Consider the following 17,492-nt stretch of genomic DNA (forward strand, 5'->3'; position numbering starts at 1 on the left):
TCTCTAATAATCTTACATGCCACCTTAGTAATAAGGACATTATTCAGTTCAAAAATCCTTCAAATTCCTAAACCTCCTCTACCTTTGGGTTTAAGGTCATTTCCCAACTCACTAGGCTTAATCTATTCTTCTCTTTGCCCCCTAACCAAAGGAAATTTCTTTGAATTTTCTCCAATTTCTCTACCATACTTTATGTGATTTTGAAGAAGGAGAGGAAGTAGAATAGGATTCCTTGGAGGGAAGAGGCCAATAGTTGTAGCTTAGCTACACTACTCAAGGTTTTCCCTTTCCACCCAATCAACTGCTTTTGCATCTTTTCTAGAATGTTATTCCAAAATTTATTACTTCTTTCATATTCAACGAAAGCTTAAGGTAAGTATTAGGGAGCAAGGCAGTATTGCACCCCAGAATATTTATGATCCTCCTCTAGATATCAATTATTGTATTGAAGAAAAATACCTTACTTTTATCCAAATTGATTTTTTGTCCTACATTGATAGCATAAACCTCTAGGACTAATTTCTAGGCTTTTGCTTCTACCATCAAGGACTCCCCACTTAGGAAAGTGTCATCCATAAACTGTTGAATCACCTCTATTGGAAGTGAGGTAGTGGGATTAATACCTTCTATCTTTCATCCTTCCATCTTCCTCGAGAACACTCTTTCCATCACTTCAACAACCATTATGAATAGATAAGGAGAAATAGGATCCCCTTATTGTAGGCCTCTCTCGCCTCTAAATTTACCCCAAGGTGATCCATCCACTAGCACAGAATAATTGACAGTCTCTATCATTGATTTAATCATATTAATAAATTCCTAACTAAAACCAATTTTCACCATAATATCATACAAAAAATTCTATTTGATTCTATCATAAGCTTTTGAAATATCAATCTTTAGTGCCATACTAGGATTACCACTCTACTCCATTAAGTGAAGTACCTCATGTGTTGTTATAGAAACATCAAGGCTCTGACGACCTAGGACAAACTCGTTATGCATTTTCCCAATGAATTTGTGCAACAATGGCTTAAGTCTATTCACCAAAATCTTGGAAAATATTTTGTAAGTGGTTTTGTAGGCTTCTTGGTCTGAAATTAAAGAAAACCCTTGGATCCTTAACTTTGGGGATAAGAATGATGAACATTTTATTAAGTCACTTTAGAAGCTTCCTAGTTTTGAAGAAATCATGAGCAACCCAGAGCATATCAGTCTTGATCATCTCCTAGAAATGCTAGAAAAAGGCCAAGGGGAAAGCATTAGGGCTTGGTGATTTATAAGCTTTCATGGAAAAAAAGCTTTACAAACTTCCTCTTCTATAGCTAGTTGAGTCAGTTCCTCATTCTCCTCTATCAATATCACATTGGGCATGGATAGTCGATCCTCCTCATTAGCAGTTCTATACTCCTCTTTAAGAGAATATTTGAAATATGTGTTAGCCTAGTTACCAATATCTTCTTTTTTTGTTAGTATATTATTAATCTCATCACTCATAGCATAAATGGTATTTCTTCTTTTGTGGATGGAGGTCAATCTTTGAAAAAATGTAGTATTCCTATCACCCAGTTTGAGCCATAAAACCCTTGATATTTTCTTCCAAGAAGTCTCCTCTCTAAACATTGTATCTCTCAACACCATCCTACAATTTTCCTCTTCCAATATCATGTCATCTGAGGCCAACCTCTCCCCCATCGATTTCTAGAGTACCTCTAACCTTTTTTCCACCTCCTTCTTAGTCTTAAAGATATCCCCGAAGTACTTCTTTTTCCATGGTCGGGCATTCCTTATAATATTATCCAATTTGGTGGAGAGTTTGAACATGGAAATTCCTTCAACTTGTATCCCCCACCACAATGCCACCTAGTAACCAAAGTTAGGTTGAGAATGCCACATTATTTCATATCTGAAAGGTCTGGGTCCCCCCTACATCTCCTCCTTCCAATTAAAAATGATAGGGGCATTATCTGAGACAACCCTGGGTAATCCCATGAGAGAGGAGGAAGTAAAACCTTCCTAGCTTGTCAAGACCAGAAGTCTATCTAGTTTGACTTGGATAAGGTCAGTCCCCTTTCTATTATTTGACCAAGTAAACTTTACACCATGCATCTCCATGTCCATCAAATCATTTGTATTAATGGACTCAGCCAAATCCTTCATACTTCCTATAAAATCTACCACACCCCCAATTTTCTCCAAGGGGTATAGGGGCAAATTGAAATCTCCCATACAAAAGGTGTTCCTGGTATGGGCAAGGAAAATAGACAATTCCTCCCAAAGATGACCTCTTCCTTGTCTTGAATTTGGAGCATACATGTTAATGACATTCCAGAACCTATCATATTTCCTATGTTTAGTAATAAGATAATGCTTAGATTAATGTATGAAATTCCCTTTACTAACACTTGGATTCCAAAAGGTAGCAACTCCTCCTGACGCTCCCTTTGCCTCATTGTAGCAAAAATTAGCCCTTGGCCAAATGTAAATAGTAATACTTTCTAGGTTAGATAAAATCATTTTAACTTCTTGGATCAAAAGGATATCAACTTTCATGTTAGATAGTCACTACTTGAGAAAAAACTATTTTTAAAGGGCTATTCAACCCACTCATATTCCAAGATAGAAATATAATTTTCTACCTTTAGTCATAGACTCCAAGATCAAGTGCTTGCCACTGGCCACCTCCCTTTCCATTTGCTTCATTCTTCTATTTTGTTTCCTAGATTTCCCCACATCCAACTTCAACTCCTTCTCTTCCTTAGGTTTCCTTAAGACTCTAGTCTATCTTCTCTGGGTTTTCCATTTCCCCCCTTCATCCTCTAGGGTGAGAAAGGGGGTAGTGAAGCTAGCTATCATCTTAGAGGCAAGGGGAACATTATCGCTCCAACTAAGCATTCTAGCAACCTCCACCATTTCCAACCCTTTCCATTTGTCCTCTAGAATCTCTTTACCTTTATCCTCCAAACCTCCACACACCTCCTCAAGCACCATATTTCTCATTGAGGTTATATGCAGATCCTCAATGCTTTGCAAAAAAGGGAGAGGGTCCCCAACTTCACTATCCACTATCTCCCCTTCCTCCATCACACTGGTGGACCCACCGAACTCCATAGTCTCCCCAACAACCACTGCTAGATCATTTGTATTCCCATCTAGGGGCACTTCAACCTCCACCTTGAAATTTTCCCTAAGAAAAGATTCCACAATCTCCTTCTCTCCTAACTCTTCCTCTCCTTATCTTTAAAGATAACCTGGGCTTCCTTGTCCTCAACTAGCTCCTCCTTCCTTCTAGACATATTGTTCTTTTTGCAATCCACATACAAATGTCCAAATGAGGCATAGTTCTATCAAAAAGCCCTACATTATTATAGACAATGGGTTGCACCTTCTTGCCCCACTTAGAGTTAGGCACAATGGATTTGGGTAACATGGCCCCAATCGCAACATTCACGCTAAACCTTGCAAACACCAAACTAGATTTTTTAAAGGGTAACCGTGTTTGCTACAACAAAGTGTCCAAAGGAGTTCCCAATGGAACCGAGAATCCTTTTATCGCAAAAATCCAAGGGAAGTCCCAATAGCCTAACCTAGACTAGGGTCATTTTGTTCAAATCTTTCACTAGGTCCAAAGCAGGGTGCCATTTTGCGACTATTAGGCTATGTTTCCCATAGAACCAAGACCCTGCCAACACTATTGTCATGTCTTCCATTGCCATAAATTTGAAGTAGAAGAGACTGCCTAACATTACTAAAATAGTCACATTCCCTTTTAACTTCCACTTTTAACTTACCCACTTCCTAGTCATCTCAATTGATGGGCAGAAGGCAACAAACCTACCAATTAGGCATAGTTTTAGATTGATAGACACATTATCCACCAAATTGTCTAGAATAACAATCTAGACTCCCTCTTCACCACTAGTCACCTTGGGAGCTTCCAATGGGGCATGAGTCTTACTTTCTCCAAGGACCACATCCTTCTATCCTTGAGTCTCTTTTGGACTCACAATGCTCTCCTAACATTCCAAAAAAAGTACAATAGACTCCACCAGATCCCTACAAGCAGGAAAATCAAAGTCAACTCCCCTTTAGGCTTCCCCAGTTGAGGTCAGATTGCAAGTCCGAACAAGAAACAAGAATTTGGCCCGTCCCTGGGGGGCCATTCCCACTCATCAAATTCAAACTTCAAAGGAGTGGGAAATGTGAAAAGATGCAAAGCTTATGTACAATAATTATAAGTATCATATAGATATTTGTTAAAAGGACATAAATAAAGAAAATAAGTATATTAATTATTCACAATTAAAAAGGATTGTCCCAAGCTCTTTACACACATTACAAGTAAAATTGAGTATTTTTGTTCATAATAACACATCCACTTAATATTATGTAAAATTTTACATTTTTTCATAGAGTCGTAGATGATTTGAAAATATTTTGAAAACTAAAGAATAAATTTGATTACTCACATCTCCCACCACCCCATCATATATATTCTACATATATATTCTATAGAAATTCTTTGTTCAACATTATCCTTAACATATTACAATTATCCATGCTTAAAAAGTAAAACACATTAATAGATATATTTTATTATATCTTCATTATAATATTTGACAGAGATTAGAAATACTCATTAGTCCAGTACAAATATCATAAACCATGATTCAAATTTTGTTAAGAATCATTATGACACTTTATGTTCAACTTTCAAAAATAAACAATTTTACAATATTAAGGGCCAAATAACTATCATGGAATTAGCATTATACCACACTCATATATTTAAATGTCACTTCACATATTCAACCCCTCCATAAGTGTTAGGTCACTCACCAAAAGTTATGACCACATATTATTTGTCACATATGTATTGTATAAGAGGTCTAAACCCTAACTTATAAAGTTTGAGGCATTTTTACATAGTGTATTTAGACAGCAGCACATGACCATTATTGGCATCTTGACTTCATTGAAATAATGCACATTAATCATGGATATCAAGCAAGTCTAAATTAATTATGCCGTAGGCGTTCCCTATTTGAATGTAAGGAGCCAAATTCTCCATCTGATGGTTAGCAATCATGGAGAGACAATGACTAACATCGAAATAATCTTAAGCGTTCACTATAATGTGATCCCATTGGAAATGGCAACTTGACAGGTTTGAGTTGGACAAAATTTGGTCTAACTTCCCAGATCTATGATCCATAGTGTTACAGGAGTGTCAACGAACATTTAGGGTTTGCTTGCCATTAGATTTTTTTTACAATTGCCATGCAATGTTTGTGAACAATTTAAAGTGTAGTTTGTGATTGGTGAGAAATTAAATTTTTCTCTCTTTTCTACAAAGTTGGATGTGAGGAGGCTCAATGTTTGGGTACGCAACTACGAGAGTCCAAGGCCCAAAATTTTCTATTTGTCTACTTGCAGGTTTGAAACACCACTAAAATTGCATCCCTTCAATTTCTATGGAAAATTAATTAACAAACCACTAAAATAGCTACGAAGGACGAGTAGGAAAGAGGAATAGCGAGGGTTGCATTCGGGAATGGAATCTACGAGTGCTCTTCAATTAGTACTGGCTATGATTAAGGAATTTCAAGACTATAGAAGCTTTGGGAATATCTAAGATTGATAGGAAGAACAATATTATTTCTTTAGAATTACACGTTATTTGGTAATAATAGGGAGAATGACCGTTCCTCATTTGCCATTGTTTATTGGTTATGGATTAGTTTCTCTGTAGAGTAGGGTGATGTAAGGGGCAGTTTATGACATTCAAAAATCACATCTCCCTAAGAGTTGGCATTGCGTCACCCTCTCTCAATGGCCCAAGCATTCACAATCATCTGGCAACTGTCTGGGTATAAAAAATCCCTCGATCTCGCAAGAGCTATAGCTTTGTGTGGGACAAGCAAAGCACTTAGGAAATTTCTTTAGAGTTATGGAATCTTCAATTCCTGTACTGGCGGCCTTGAGTAGCATCAAATGGTAGTAGTTGATCAGCTCGACACAAGAAAGAACAATGCACAATTGACCCCAATGATAACCAAATCAAAATCAATGTTAATAAAATAAGTTCTGTGAAAATCATATCTCTTGAAAAATTTGAGATCGACATGAAATGTGGTAATTCATGCATGATTGTATAGATACAGTTCAATAATGTTCAACAATAACTTCAAGTCAATGCCCTTGGAGCGTATTCTCTCATTATGGTCCATCTGTCTACCATTCTTTGGACACATGTTCATTTCGGCTTTTCTGTGTGCATTTTATTTTATGTTTAATTGTATATCTAATTTAAATTATAATTTTATGTTTAATTCTCTATTATATTTTATTAAATGGTCCTATTTAGATTTACAACTAGCTAATATATACTCTATATGTAAAACACATTGAGAACTATTTATGATGCGATAGGTACTTTGCAACGTCAAGATCGCCATGAAGAAAGATGGCTCAAACACTAACTCCACCGCTAGAGCATGCACCTCATTTTACATTCTAATAAACATCATTGCAGTAGTTGAAGACCTAATACCCCTACTTCACAGAGCTAATTTCATATATCAACGGTTGAAATCGTTTCATAGCATTAGATGACCATCAGAGTCATTTGTGCCATTAGATGGGATAGACAATTTCAATGCTTTTTAAAAAGTAAATCCGCATCACTATTCTCAATGCTTATCCCCTGAACCATGTTCCCTCCTTTGTGGATGTCTTCTCACCACTCCATGTACACAAGTCACAAATATCTGACATGCTATAGAAGATTAGGCCCATCGTAGTTCACAGAATTTAGTATTTTGTAGAAGACCAATATAGAAAAAAACCCTCATCAAACCATGAAAATATACCATATCTGTAGATATTTTGTCTAACTGACTTGAGGTATGTGGCAAGTGAATTTTTTCATTCCAACATACTCTTTCACTTCACTTAAACTCTTTTCACTTACAAATTTGTGGGTCTTTATCTTGCTTTATACGCTTGCTATGCTAAGTTTTTTTTAGCTTTAAATTTAGAGTAATGGCAGAATCAACAGATCGGGGGCATCTGGAAATGTTTGGAAAGAAGACACGGCAACAACAGTAAAGGCATGTTCACACTTCAGCTAGGTCTCAACACCCTATCAAGAGAGAATGTATAAAACTCCCATTGCTCAGAGAGAGTTACACATATCCTCGACAAATTATATCAATGACTATATCTTTTACTTCAAAATTTTGGACTTCAAATAATTAAAGTTTTGGTTTCATTGTTTAGTTGATCAGTAAATTTTATCTAAAAATATAGACATTTAGTGTGTTTTAGAGTCCTTTATAAGGACGCTACTCTCTTTTTGTGGTTTCCTATAATTATCTTAGACTTATAAAAAGATAGAGGTAGAGAGGGCAAGAATGAGAGATTAAAAGGGTGTTAAGAGACAAGTAATAGAAAGACAAAGAGGGGGATACATAGATATACATGGAGATTGGGTACATCTGTAAAGAGAGGGGGTGAGGGGGGGTAAGGAGTTGGAGATAAGGGAGGGAGATAGAAAGGATACATATGTAGGAAAGGGGAAAGGGGGTCAGAAGAGATAAGGAGATAGAGACAAAGGAGGGAGAAAGAAAGCCTACATATGTAGGCAAAGGGGGTGGGGAGAGGTAAGGAGATAGAGACAAAGCAGGGAGATAGAAAAGATATGTATTTAGGGAGGTAGGGTGGGGAAAGTTAAGGAGATACAAACAAGAGAGAGAGATAGATTGGAAGAAAGAAGTAAAGATAGATATGATACAATTTCTCGATGGTGGTTCATTGAGTATGATTTGAAATATTATTTGACTTAAATAAAATTTGAATAGTTAAATCCAAAGCCTACTCTAAATAATATAGATTGAAGAATCTAATTCCTTGATATTAATTTAATTAATACTATATAGAAAATATTTGTAAAGGAGACGTGAGGAAAGAATGAGAATGAGAGACAAAGAAAGATGAAGATGGAGAGAGATAGGGAGAGGGAGAGAGAGGGAAAATATAGAGGGAGTGGTGTAGAGGGAAGAGAATGAGAGAGTAAGGGGGTAGAAAGATGTGTGGAGATGGAGACTGAGAAGAACAAATAAAATGTCTTGTTTCTGTTAGTTAAAAACAAATTTTACACCAAAATACCACATACCTATTGCACACTAAGGTGCGATTGCTAGTTTTAAAAAAAAAAACTTTCTAGGGGCTTCACGTGGAAGCACACAAAGTAGAGGGAACAAAATAATAATATAGAAAATTGGAAAATGTGTACGAAAGCAAGGCTTTATAGGAAAGAACAACTCCCATTTTTCACTCCGCTTTTTATGAAAAAAAAAAAGATTGCCTAGAGTGTGGCCCCATGTTTTTTCAAAAGTTTTCTAGGACAAAAGGTCATCCATGATCAGCTTTCACTTAGGTGCTTTTTAAGTTTTTTAATGCAATATTGTAGTCACTAAAGGTATCTCAGATTTGAAATTAACTTGAATTTGAATTGAATTTGAGCTTTTATTAATGAGAAATTTAATTCAATCTTTTAGCATGTCATTGTTCATTTTGGGTTATGATTGCAAGGATGATTGGCCACTTGATTTAGAATTGCGAGTAGTTTTGATACATATTTTTGAAAATTTAATCTAATTATAGATGTAACTCGAGTCAACTTGACTTTATTATTTTTAGAAAAAATATTTAAAATTTAGATGTTAGGGTGTTGTGTAAAAAGACAAACTTAGGATATTTAGATAATGCATGATTACTCACAAATATCAATTATTTGATCATAGAGAATATTGTTTCACTATTTGTATTTATAAGGATGAGTTTATAGGAATTTGCAATATATTTTCATCTTCTAACTTTCTTAAACACTTTTATTAACCAAGAGATGCTTTTGTTATTCACTCAACAACTCATTTTTGGGCAAGCAAGGTGAAACTAGTCCCCCTCAGGGCATGCGCACACACACACACCATTCAAACTTGGGGCGGTCTTGAACTCGAGACCATGTGGGTAACCCACAACCTCAAGCTCAACTATTACACTAGACAAGTTGGGTCATTCACTCTTAAATAGCTAGGAATGCAGTTCCTAGGTGGAATGCAAATACCTTACTCCACATCCCATGGGTAAATCAATATACAAGATCTTGGAGGCCTCTAAATTTTTGACATAGTAGAGAGTAAGTATGCAAGGTTTGAACCTTGGTTGTAGGCACTACAAGCATGAAACCTCACCATTTCACCAAAGGGTCACCCCCATTTTGTTTAAACACTTTTAAAATTATACTCAAGCTCTATAAAATAGACGAAGAAAGGCGAGTCCAAGCAGCCCTTGAAAAAAAATAGGACGGGGTCCTCCCCTAAGGATGAGGATGGGGAAGGAGAGGATATGTATACAGAAGTGGAAAGACCCCTAAACAAAAGGAGAAGTGGCCCATTCAAGAGGAGGCAATTGGAACTGAGTAGGACATGGAGCACAACTCAATCAACGAAATGGGTCTAGAAGACCAGTAGAGGAATGAAAGCCCTATCAATCCCATGGATTATATGATGAAAGACTAAATAGTTTATATCACTGCCTCTACTAAAGGGAGGGTGAGAACCCCAAAAAATATGAACATGGAAAGTATTTGGCTTGGGATTTCTAGATAAAAAATCAACCTGCAAGTTCATGAGGACCTAAAAGGAAAGGTTGATCTGTAGAAGCTCATTGACCCTACACTGTCAATCATGAGTGACTTTAGCAAGGAAGATAACATAAATTTTCTCAACAATGCTAAGAAAAATATGATGGACAACTTTAGGTCCATAGAATGGCTTTTCCACCAGATTGTTGAGATTAATGAAAGAATGAGTCTATTGGAAGGGAAACAAAGGCAACAAGGGAGGGGGAGATCACTAACTCCAATCAGTATGTGAACTTGGTTGCCTTCTATGGTCTAGAAGCTAAGGTTGGATCTTACCAATAAAGTTGAAGCTACTCAGTCTACTCTATGGGGCATAGCTAATTAGAGCTACCATTTCCTTAAGGCTTTCAAAAAAGACCTCAAGGCTCTTATTAGTAGACTAGAAGGTACTAGAATGGAAAAGGAGATGATCATAGAAGAGGAAGGTGGTGCTAGGGTAGAGACTGAATGCCCATGGAAAAGGACAAGAGCTAGCAAGAAGAAGAAAGTCTCAGAGTACAACAATGAGCTCATAGAGATCAAAGGGACTGCTAGAAAGATGGACATACTAGAGAAGGAGGTCATGAATCTCCTTATGAATATGGATTAATGTTCTCTTTGTCATGTTAGTTTATGTTTTGTTATTTTCAATTTTCCTTTTATTGATAGTCTTTTTTGCTAGACTTGTTTTTCGTTGTCCTTATGTTGTTCTGGGCTTTTATTGAATATCTTTCTTGATTTGTAAAGGGTTTCAAGGGCCCTTCAAAACCTATTTTCCTTATCAAAAACATCGATGCATGACATAGATTATCACTCTTGATTATAGACTACCATATATTTTAAGTATCAAGTACCATTCAATCTAAGTAAACATAAACACACAAGCATCGTTATTAAAGGTTTAAAACATATATTTCATAATCATGTATAAGGTAATGAAAAAATGTAAGATGCAATATGGTATTTGACCCATTATGGTTGTGTTTATTGGTATGAATAAGATGTTTAATCTCATTAACAAAAAAACATTTTCACCTTATTTATTCCATGTCCTCTCTAAAACCCATTTTCTCTAAGTTTAAATCCAAGTCAGGTTCTAGGAAGTTTCACTACTAATCATGTTTTAGGATTTTCTAGTGCCTACCCTCTTTTTTGAAAAAAATATGAGTAAGCTACCTGTTTGACCTACCACATTTTGAATCGAGCTAGTAAAATTTGAAGGTTTATCTTATGGTGATATGGTAATCGTTAGTTACCAAAATTATGCATCTGATTCCAAACTATAAGCTCAATAATTTCAGTAAAATATGGGATTCATTTCAATGTGGGACGTTAGGAATGAAATTAATAAAACCTCTAAGTTCTAGGTTGGGTCCTATCTAAAAAATCACCTGATTGTACCTAAAACAACTCTAAAGACTTGAAATATAAAGGGTAAAAAGATAATTTGAAAGAAAAATGACTAAAATCTAAATGCTACTCAAGGTGATACACCATAAATGTGACAATACTTAAACCTAAAATACATCATTGTATAAATTGATAAAATTGAAGCATAAAGGAAAATACAATTTGGTACTGACTAAATAAAATTGTTTTATAGATAGGAGGCACACTACTTCAAAATTCTAAATTAGTAGGGAAAGTGACACTTTCACAACTAATTGAACTTTGAAAAAGTAAAGCTTCACATTTGTATAACCTATTCATCTATATGATTCTCAATTAAGACACATTTTCAAGACATTAGCATTTTGGATTCAAACAACCTCAACATGAAAACATCAAATTGAAATAATTATGTACACAAAATAAGAACTCCAAATATCTCTCAAATCTTAAGTATATTCAAAATAAGTGCAAAGGACCATCAAAAGTAATGTGTCTTACAACTGCAAAAAAATATGAACTTCACAAAACTGCTCTTAATAATTCAAAAGAGCTAACTAAAAATGAGCTTCAACCACTCATAAGTACAAACCCTCCTTCCAATAATGACTGGATGCCCAAAACAAGCCTAGAAAATGGGACCTAGAACTTCTCATAAAGTCACCAAGAGTCTAAAAAAAGTCTAACCAACTCACTAACAACTTTGGTGATGCACTAAAACTATCCTCAAGAGACTTAAACTACTCATAAATATCCTTTAAAGACCATGAAGAAGTCAAATTTGTCCCTTCCTAGATTCCTTCCATGACTCCTATATATTCTTCTTTGTTGACCTTATGGTGAAATCATTTGTCAGTTAATGACTAAAAACTTAATCAGATTGATTGTCTACATTGCTACTAAGCTCTACAATTGCAACTGAGCTTCACAGAGTCTACCAAGCTCATTAGTGCAAACCATGGAGGAAGTAGTGTTAACTGAGATCTGTAGTGTTAACCAAGCTTATTAGTGTCTACCAAGCTGGTAGTGTTAACAAAGAAGAATGAAGGTAGTGTTCACAGAGCTATAGTGTCAACCATTCATTTTAGTGTCTACCAAGTTCTTTAGTATTCACCAAGTCACCAAGTCACCAAGTGTTAACCAAGTTCATGCTACTCCAGAGTGATCAATGTGGACTGAGCACCAACATCAAATGAATGCTAGGTTTTTCAAGTTGATAGTGTTGTCGAGTGTCAAAATATCATCCAAGTGGTAATCTAAACTCAAGTTCTAGTAATGAGTTGACTTAGTGAAGATTATTGAATTTGGTGTTATAGTCAACTCTAGAAGGTAATTTATTGGATTGGTATATATGTAATACATCTTATCATATCCAATGAAATCATTAAAGAATAACAAGAAAGAAGAAGCATGAGTGCAAATTAGAAAGGCTACAAGTAGTATAAGGAAAAATAAAGTATTATCTATCACAGTAAGGTGATCATTGTATTTCAAAGGAATCTCATTCAAAAAACTGAGTTATAGATCAAAGATCATCCATTGATTCATCCTAACATGTGCATTAGTCAAATCCTCTAACAAGGTGGACTTAATAGTCTTATGATAAATCTCCTAACTGAGTGCATACTTCATTATATTGTATAAATCCTTTCACAACGTGGACCTAATAGTCCTTATTGCTCCTAACAAGGAAGATCACTAGAAGTGATCATTGTGAGCTTTAATAGGCTAATTTTATACTATAGTACTAAAGCTTGTGGGTATCATCCCCACCCAAGTTTTAATTTCTATTTGGAAGGTTTCTGGGTTATCAAATGTTGTCTCAAGTGTTATGAATATTTTATTTCTTTTAGGCTTTCATGCATACTATTAGATTAGATTATATTGTGAAGGTTTAATTGGTGAATTAAAGTATAATTTTTATTGGTTCTTGATTCCACCCCCCGCCCCTTCTCAGTCACCTAGTCTATACTACATTTCCAACAATTGGTATCAGAGCTTTGGTTCTCAAATCAAAATTTTAACAACTTGAGAAAATATCAAAAGAAATGGAAGTATATAGACTAGAGAAAGCTATTGAAAATGAAAAGTTGGATCTACAATTGGCCATGGAACAATTCAAGAAAATGAAGGAGCATCTTTCTCAATCCCTGAAAAGAAGAGAAGATCTTGCAACACAAATTAATGACAATCTCTACATTAAAGAAAAAATTGAAGACATTTTCCATGACAGAAGTTCAAATGAAGTTAATGCAACAATCAAAGATCTACTTGAAAAGAATCTTACTCTTCATGAAGAAGTTAGAAAGCTGAAAACAGAAAAAGAAATTCAATTAGTAAGACTGTGTGAAGACATGGAATAAAAGGACAAAGTCAAAGAAAAGAAAATATTGCTAACTCAAAAGATAGAAGAAAATGACAATTGAATTTATCAACTATCTCTTCAAAAAGAAGATCTGATTGATCAACTCAGTGATGCAAATCAAGAGCTTATCAACTTGAGGACAAAGAATGAAAGATTGTAGAATGACCTTAGCATAGAGAAGCAAACCAATGAGAGGATAATGAAATCTCAAGAAAGCATAAATCAATTAGACAAGCAAACTCAATTTAGACACAAAGGAAAAGATGGAATAGGATACACAAAAGAAGGTGAATCTTCTCAATAAGGAGCTCAAAAGAAAAAAAGGCCTACTTGTAATCATTATGGAAAAAAAGGCATATATCAAACAAGTATTAGAGAAATGGAGAACCAAGATTCAATGGAAAGTGTTATAGGTGTAGCAAGCTAGGATATAGAGCAAGTGAATGCACAAAGAAACCCAAGTTTGAAGGAAAGTGTTTCAATTGCAAGAAACAAGGGCATAAATATTCAAAATGCAAGACCAAGAAATGGAACCCAAAAGAACAAATTGTGAAAGATATTTTTGGTTGGGATTACAACACATGGTGCAAATGTCACTATTGTGGTGAGTATGGGAACATTGGAGAAAATTGCATAAAACATCACATGAGGAAGAGAGACCCTACAAAGAGATGTTTTGTATGTACAGAACTTGGACATCTAGCTAAAAACTGTATGAACTGAGGTAAAGTTGAAGATGAGAAGAAAGCAAAGGTTAAAAAAATCAAAAGTCAAATGAGGCAGCAATAAGTAAAGAAATCTCCAAAGAATTGAAACCAAAGTCTTGAAAATATTGACATCCAAGTCAATGAGTTTGGTAACTCAAACATTTCAAACTAGTTAGACATGGAGATAATTGGAAATATGATTCTAAGGAGATATATCATATCAGTTCCAACCAACAAGAAAGAAGATCCATATTAGCATTTTAGATGAACTAGGATCACCAAGTTAAGATGAAAATTGAAATTATGTCTCAAGACATTACTGAGCATGGTCAATTTTCTAGACCTAACTGAGTTTGGATGCAAATGGCGAGTTGAAAACTTTATCAAGTCAAAGGTATCTTCCAAGTGTTGAAGAGTTAGCTGAGTTGGACAACCTATCACCAAGTGAACTATTATATGGAGCATTAATGGAAATTTAAAGACATAATTTGGTTAAAAGGAAGAAATCAAAGGTTAATGTTTCACCATGAATTTTTTAGAGAAAAGAGTAAAGAGTATCATTGAGCCCCCAAGTCAAAGAAGATTTTTTGAATTTTATTCCTACATTTGAAGCTTCACTTAGAAAAATGACATCTTCCAATAGAAAAGTGAAGAAAAATTCATAAATGTTGGTCTGGGGTGTTGGTTGTAAAGCCCCAACATTTAAATTGAGTCTGGCAGTTGTAGAAGAACTTGACCCAATTGGAGCTCAATCTCAAATCCCTTCTAAGGTACTCCTAATTCATGATATATGATCATTTTATCATTGTTCAATCAAGAATTATTAACCCTAGATTTAAACTAGGCATATGAAGAATTGTGTGTGGATGGAAGTTTAAAACCATAGCACAAGCATTTGGAAGCAAAGGGTTTGACCCATATCCTACACATGCTAAGGGAATTTCAAGGAAAATGGATTAGGTTTATTCTCAACCAAGTCCATGACATGCACCTATGGCTTGATCAACCCATTCAGATCACAAAGAAGATGATTCATAGAATCACAGGGTTACCCATGCTAAACAAGGCAAAAACTACCAAAACCCTAGGTCAGGTCAAACTTGCAAAGAAAACTATTGCAGAGTGGGATGGAAAAGGTATAAAGTTGAAAAGAGTCATTGACATGGAAATCAAGTTTAGGATACATGTTATTGCCCACAAAATCTATAGTTTAAGTAGATTGAATAATGTTAAGTGCAAAGCTATTAACCTAGTATACAAAGTGATCAAGAATAACCTATCTTTGACCTTGCCGAGTTACAAATCAATCAACTTATCAAAAATATGGAGAGCATTTAGTCATCAAAGAATAATCCATGTAATCTTGGATCACTCGTGACCTATCTATTCTTTTATGTTTAGAAGTTATTCCCTTCCAAAGGCACTATGACATGGAAGAAGGATATACCTATTATATATCAGATAAATGAGTTTATAGCTAATATGGGAGACAAATTTGAGAGCATCATGGATACATACTTTGAGACATTCAAGGAGAGAATGTAGAATAGATTCTCAAGATTCCCAAATAGTTAGTGGATGACTATGAATAAGATATCTATTTTCTTGTGGATTGTGACAAAGTGCATATACAAGCAGTAAGGCCAAGGGTGGCATGGGTGAAATCTCTTAGATATGAGGTGAATATTGATGATACAAGAGACATAATTGAGACTCTTGTCAATGATCTAGTGGACCCCAAGACACCATACTTTGGTTCCAATAAAGAAGCCAAGGCCAAGATTTCTTTGGAAATCAAGCTTCCTCAAGCTATGAAGAGAGGAAGAAAACATGTGGAGAATATTATGAAGGAGAACAAGAAATCTAGTTCCCCTCTTCTACTACCAAAAGGTGACGAAGATAATGTTGAAGAAGAGGAATGAGAAGAGGAACTTGTAGAAGAAGAACCTGAAGAAGTTGAGCCTCTTAAGAAAAAGGATAAGGTTATAATCACAAGGGATATAAACTCCTCCACTACAATATTCACAAGAATACATGCAAAATCTAGGAAGAAGCAAAAATTGCATGATGATGAAGATGAAGAAGAAGATTAGCAAGTGACATTCAAAAGGTCACCCCTCACCTTTGAAAAAAGACTAAAAAGGCTACAAGATGGTGGAAGTATGTCTGATTTCAAGTTTTTGAAGTATGAAACAAGAACTAAGAAAGAGAAAAATCAAGTTGAAGAATCCTTAGTGGCTAAGATGTATAAATGGAAGTACTCCCCAGAGGAACTGACAAGGAAAGTTCTTGATATCCTACTGAAGGTTGTTACACATCAATGGGATAATACATTAAATGTTGTTAGGGACATCAAAGAACAAACCTTGAGACAAATTATGCCAAATCTTTCTGACAAGGAAGTGAAGGAATCATTGAAGAAGAATGAAAAAAGTTAACCACCAAGTTCAATGCATTCCTAATTCTATCAAAAGATATTAAATTAGTTGTGTAGTCAAACATAATTGAATGGAAGAACACCTATGGATTACAAAAGCCTACTAAAGAGGTTGTTCAAATAGATGATAAGGATTGTGAGGAGAAAGACAGAGTTGAGATAGAAGATGAGGAGATAGAAAATGCAGAAGGAGATGATCAAGAGGATCAAGTAGTAAGTGGAGATTTTCCTAAAATTTAGAGAATTCTAAACTTAGATCCTAAGTAGATAGAATTAGAGGTAATGACCTCCCTCCCACTCTCTTTAAGAAAAGCCTTACTACCACCTAGCTTAGAGAAGGCTACTACTAAGTCAGTTGAGGCAAACACTATCTTATCAAGCATGCAATTGACTGTGGGAGTAATTATATTGAGTGTAATGATGAATATTGTTTCCATCACTTCATCTACTAAGAAACAAGCTTCAATCATCTCAACAATAGGCTAGACCGAGTCTCAACAAGGTATTTCAAATATTTCTACTATTAGTGTTGTTTCTTTTGTAATTGATATTGTTTCTACTATTGCAAGTGCAATGATAGTTGAGGTTAAGCCTCAACTGAGCATTGAAGATTTGAGAAAAGGAAAGGAAATTATTCCTTCTACTATACATAAAGAAAAGAGTAAAGAGGCAAATGCCTCTAATGAGGAAATTGATCTAGAGGAATAAATTGTCATACCAGATTGGAATCTATCCAATCTAACTCCTAATCAAATGGATACCCTTGGTGAGTTGTGGAAGAAAAGGGAAAGACAAAAAAAGCTCAGAGAAGAAAAGAAAAAGAAAAATTAAGTGCTTGAAGAAATTAAAGGCATATTTGTGGATGCACCAAGTATAGACATTGATGAAAAGAAACCAATTTTGGAT

This window comes from Cupressus sempervirens, chromosome 4 (assembly GCF_028749045.1).
Source record: "Cupressus sempervirens isolate cs-2001-9-10 chromosome 4, ASM2874904v1, whole genome shotgun sequence".
Lineage (NCBI taxonomy): Eukaryota > Viridiplantae > Streptophyta > Pinopsida > Cupressales > Cupressaceae > Cupressus > Cupressus sempervirens.